This window comes from Hippoglossus hippoglossus, chromosome 21, assembly GCF_009819705.1.
Source record: "Hippoglossus hippoglossus isolate fHipHip1 chromosome 21, fHipHip1.pri, whole genome shotgun sequence".
NCBI lineage: Eukaryota > Metazoa > Chordata > Actinopteri > Pleuronectiformes > Pleuronectidae > Hippoglossus > Hippoglossus hippoglossus.
In genome coordinates this window covers 1,048,180-1,054,087 of record NC_047171.1, presented here as the reverse complement: position 1 = coordinate 1,054,087, position 5,908 = coordinate 1,048,180, and positions in this window count along the sequence as shown.

Here is a 5,908-nt window from a genome sequence, read left to right as displayed (position 1 = left end):
AACGTGACCTGAGAGCTGCGTCCAGGTTCCAGTGGAGCTTCTGTCTGCTCTGGTTCAGTGTCTCAGGAAGTCTCAGAATAAGAAAGTGGTCCTTAGCTCAGTAGATCCACAGTAACTGAGCAGATCTCTTTCACCTCATCTGTGGCAAAGTGAGTCAGTCGACCCTGAGTTGAGATTTCACTTCATCTGCTGAATATTGTTTCTGATTAATCAATTCAAATGATTATTTCCAGTTGTCCCTGAACCCCTCTGTGCCGTCTGCTCCATGTTCAGATCACTGTTGTGACTTCACTGTCTGTCAAAGCTTCTGGTTCAGGTCTGTCTGCTGCTTCCTGTAGAACGTGGTACAAACAGCCAGTGGTGGTTTGAAAACCTTTGTGGAAAAGACTCTAAATAAAATGTAAATATTTCTACACACCATGTTGTAGCTGCTGTGATGATTTCACTGTGAAACCCCCGACAGAGTCACAGTCTCTTCTTATCTGAAGCTGCAGCGACAGGTCGTCATGTTGTGTTTTATCAGCAGGTCTGAAAACACATCATCTGTGAGTGTGTGCAGCGGAAACGTGGTACGGCATCAAACTGCTTAAAGTCCATGTTTGCCTGTGTCTCTGAGCAGCAGAGGTCCCTGCACAGACGGTCACAGATTTATTATGGAACACAAGCATGATGGGTAATTAATGACCGATCAAAGGTCTGCACATTCTTGATGATAAAGTTTTTGATTTTAAATCTTATTTGATAAATGAGGAGCTGTCGTTAGTCATTGGCTTTAAATTTAGAAAACAATTCTCCCTGATCACTATATAGTAAGTTCACCATGTTGTAGTGTATTTTATACCCTTTATAGTGCACTCATTGTTTCCCACAATGCATTGGGAATAGTAGTGTTAAACCATCATGCATTGTGCTGGTGGTGGAGAGACGAGAGGAGAGAGAGCAGGAGGAACATTTGTTCAAAGTCTTTCAACATTTTGACAATATTAATAATAAGTTTAAAATAAACATTTAAAATTCATTGTGGGATTTTTCACAGAAGTTGTTAAAAGCAAAGCAAGAAAAGTAAATATAAGAGAAACAATCAAGATGCAATGTGACGAGGAGACGACCGCGATGAGGTGGAAACAAGGTCGTGTTCAAATGAAATGAAGAAATATAGATCAGCTGTGTCACATGGAAACTTGAACACATAAAAGCAGTAATATGACAATAAACAATAAATTCAAATAAAAGGTGTTAGCAATCAAACAGCTGTTTAGAGAAGTAAAACACGTGATGATTAAATTAAAGTGATAATAATACAATTTAATAAATAAAAATAAAGTAGTTCTGGGACAGCAGTGTTTACTGTAGCGCCTCCTTCAGGACAGAGAGGAGACCTGCAGCCGACAGGAGGAACAAAATGGCGGACAGGCTCCACCCCCTGCTGGTTGAGAGATCAGGTGAGTTCACCTGTTTCCAAAGTGTCATGTTGTTCTTCAGCTGCAGCTGCAGCAGCTTCCTGTGGTTTGTGTAGTTTGTGTTGTTTGTGTAGTTTGTGTAGTTTGTGTTGAAGCTTGGTGCAACACACACCAACACATTTAGCCTTGTTAGCTTGTTAGTGAAATGAAAAGAGCAGCGACGCCATTTTGTGTCTTTGTTTCACACTGAATCAACAACAGAAGAAATAATCATAAATAACTAGAAACTAACGGAGCCTTCAACACGACTCTGTATTACACAGCCCTACGTTGTGTGTGCTAATGCTAATGCTAACACCTGTACAATCTATCAGTGCTTCCTGTTTACTGGTGTTTACCACTCATTAGCTCTTAAACACGTGTGTGGCAGCCATCTTAACTCGAGGTCGAAGGTCAACCCAGGTGTTGTGTCCTGGTTGTGTTCATGTGAGTCCGGATGTGTTGAAATCTATAACAACTTGTGTTTATGTGTTTATGAGCATTTAACCAACACAGAGATATTTACATGATGGATCATTTAAAGCTGTAATCATAAAAACATCTGTATTAGATCAAATGTGATTGGTGCCTGTGAGAGAGGAACAAAGTGACATAAGAAATGTTGGTTTGTTCACATTAAAGCTTCTATTTATCACTGATTGTTAAATTGGGTTAATTGGTTTTATTAAGTATTATAAGTTATAACAATTATTGTATAGATGCTCCTCAGAAGGTCCCGTTTCCAGAGTTACATCGATGTTACGACTTTGTGTCCATATTCTCGTACATCATCAGACGTAGGATCCATATTTCACTATATTTGTGATAACTCCTAATACTGTGGCTAAATGATGAAAGTCTTGTTCTATGGGAACCTTCATCTGATGCTGATAAGTGACTTGTTGGGACAAAGAGAATTTAGTCAATTACTCAACATTTCAGGAAAATGTGCGGACTTCATTGCACGTCTGAAATATTGTGCGACTTGTGTTGCAACTTTCTGTCCGAACGCATCTGAGACTGAGAGAAACGTCCGATCTGAACCGACAGGAAGTCCGATTTGTGTTTGGATGTTTTCTCAGATTACAACACGTGATGTGTAAAAACATGTAGATAAAAGACCCGAAGCCAAACATTCAAATTCCCTTTATATTGTCCTGCTCTATTCTGACCCAGACTTCTCTCTGAGGCAGGAGAGGTTCCAGAGAAGCTCTGGAGTGAGGCCGGAGGAATGAGCAGGATCAGCGTCTCGCTGGGTGGAGACCTGCTTCTGTACTCTGGTAATTGGGAGGATTTCTAAACAAGATTTATCTGTTAACTCATTTTCTCTCCCTCGCTCGATATTCCTCTCCGTCCTTGTTCTCTGCCTCTCGCTCTCTGTGCCGTTAGAGCAAGAGGACCTTAATTAAATACACAGATTAATGGAGGAGAAAAAAGGAGCCAAAAGCAGTGGAATTAATTCCGGCGGAGTTGTGGCTGACATGCTTCAGATCCCAGCCTGCAGTGCTGGTAATGAGCTCCCCCCGGGCGACGGGCTCACCGAGCAGCTTCGGAATCCAGGGATAATCTGTACAAAGAGGAGACTCTGGAGGCCGCTCATTCAACATGTTGACTTCTCATTGTCCTGCTCCACATGGCCACACCGTTACAGCCGTTACAGCCGTCGTTTGCTCGGCTCAGGGTTTAAATATTGCTCTTGTAAATAAGGCTGTGTCCGATGTGAGTGGATTATTGTGTCAAGCTTCGTGACAACCTGCAGATCAGACAGAAGTTACAAACCTCCATGTTTTCAGTGTTGAATCACAGTGGTTGTTCGTACAGCTCATTGTTATAAAGGAGGAAGTCTTCACGTCCCTGACTTCCTCTCTACTCTACTCGCTGAGCGATATATTTCCACGAAGCCGTTTCTAAATTCAGCCCTTTTGTGGTGAGTGAGCGTGAAGCAGGAAATCAAAGTTCAAAGCTGCGGAGAAGCAGGAACAGTTCTTCTCCATCTTCCTTCAATCAGAAACTCAACTGGTTGTTTCTCTTCTCACTGGAAACACGTTTTCTGGGACAATTAAAGACATTTGCTAATAAACTGTATTTTATGTTGGAATGTTGCAGTGATTCATTCTCCATCCAAAATCCCAAATACAGAAACTGTTCCTTTCCCTCCAGTAGATAATGATTATTATTGTAATGATCCCGTTTTCCAGTTTAATGTGTTTGATTAAAATGTAACGACGAAGACATGACTGGGACATTTTGTTCTGCTGAGTCTTTGTATTGATGGTTCATGTCTGTGTGCAGCCGGTGGAGTCGATGAGAGAATCTGAACTGAATATTAACATATAAACACTTGACATGTCAACCCAGTTCAGCAGGAGATGACACCAAATCCATTTTCTAATGCAAATGCCAGCTGAGTGATTCTCGACAGACGTGGAACCCCCTGATGTGTCTTCAACATATTTGCATTTTATTGAACTATGTTTCCTTCAGTTTTCTCTGCAGGTGATCGTAAACCAAGCGATGAAAGAATCCAGTCACGTCTAACGCGATGATTGTGGTTTTGTTTCCTCTCACAGAGCGACGGCTCCTTCTGTCAACACCAGCGGCCAAATGTCCGTTAAACTGCAGCTGAGACTCCGGCGGGAAGCGGCTCGCTGTAATTTGACTCATTTTTTTATCAGCGTGCTGTCATTTCACTGTGGCAGCGCTCGGCCGCCGCGGAGGAAAAGGTCACGTCTGGATCAACCACTCAGCCCCGGATCCTCGAGATGCTTAATGGAACCATTTTCCTTTGTCTCCAAAAATGTGGCCCTGAAAATCAGGAACTTTCTCCTGCTCCTCCTGCTTCTTGTGGAGGTGAGTTTTTAATGGGTTCCAGTGATATCCTGTCTCATCTGAAACTCATTTCAACTTCTTAATGCTGCTGTGGCTGAAGTGAGCGGAGGAGGCACAGCTATGATGGAAACTCTCCTCTGTCCTTTTATGAGCTGTGACGTAGCTGAGAGCTGATCTGAGTCATTCTCAGTTATCACTGGTTCATTGAATATCTGGCTCTTGTTTCTCTATTTGAAATCTTTTGGATCAATATGGTTTTTGTTTATTTTGCAAAATATGATGAAAAACATGTCAGATTGTTTTGTTTTTTATTTCAGTACTTTTCATTTGTTCTGCTCTATGGATGAACAGAACCTTCTAGTTGAGGTTGGACAGAATCTAGAGACGTGAAGCATTTGAAGATTCTCCAGTAAATGACCAGTAGAGACTGGAGGAGCATGTTTCTAGTAGAGTTGATGTCAGTGAGAGAGACTCTATATCTGATGTATGAGAGTTAATCAGTGTTGAAGTGACTCCATGTGGACGAGTCGCTCTCAGCTTCTCCTCTCTGGCCTCTTTCACCTGCTGGTTTTGGTTTCTATCAGATTCATGGAGCAGTTTTCTCTCAGATAAACTCGCTGCATGTTTCTTTTCAGTTCATCTTCTGAAGGTGAGGAATGAATTGAGACGTCTGCGTTGTCACGAGTGGATCAGTGTGACTCTGAGCCATGTACAGAGGGACCTGGACTCTATTACTCAGTAGAACCTCTTACTCATCAGCACCAGGCTCCACAGGCTGAAGCTGCTGTGTTCCTACAGAAACTTTGCTCGTGTGGTGAGCTCATGTCTCTCAGATGGAAATGTATTGATCCTGAGGGAAATTAAAGAAGGACACAGCTAAGCAGAGCTCGACTTTATATTCAGGGAGACGCAGCATCTTCTGACTGCTGAAAGTTTTAACGGACACATTTACATTTATATTCCCTCACCTCTTTAAACTGAGTATCCGGTAGGGTTTGGTATCGCTCAGGTTTACCTGGTGCAAGTTGGACTGGTTACCGTGCTGAATCGACCAGTTCAGTACGATACCATTGTTAAATTGATGTTTAAAATGGTTCTGGTGCCAAAACCTTTATTAAAAAAGCAGAAAATGATGGTTGAAGCCCACATGAATTGCCCAAAGTTAAAAGTGTACTTAACCTAAATATACAAATATAGGCCAGTACAAAACTTTAAAAACATTGACATAACTCACATAATGATTAAAACCTAATGTAACTACAAAGATGAACAGTTTCAGTTTTTAATATAGTAAAATACTTCAAACCTTTTAGTTCTGGTGTTGGACTCCAGCTACTAGCTAACTGGAAGCTAAGTGTCACCAGAGTGTTAACTCGTCTGGTGATGTTCACGTTGCCTCACGGTCGTCAGCGGCAGGTCGAAGTGAACATGAGCCGACATGTTTCCACCACAGGAGTTTGTGTCTCTGCTGCCGTGAGGAGAACAGGAGCTCGTCTGTTCTGAGTGCAGCTCTCTGATGAGAAAGGTGATCGAAACCTGGCAGGGCCTCGCTCTGTGTGCTCAGTCAGACCCCCCCCCAACTGTGTGTGTGTGTGAGATAAGAAGCTCTAATAAACAGGAACCAGAGCTAAAGGAAAGAG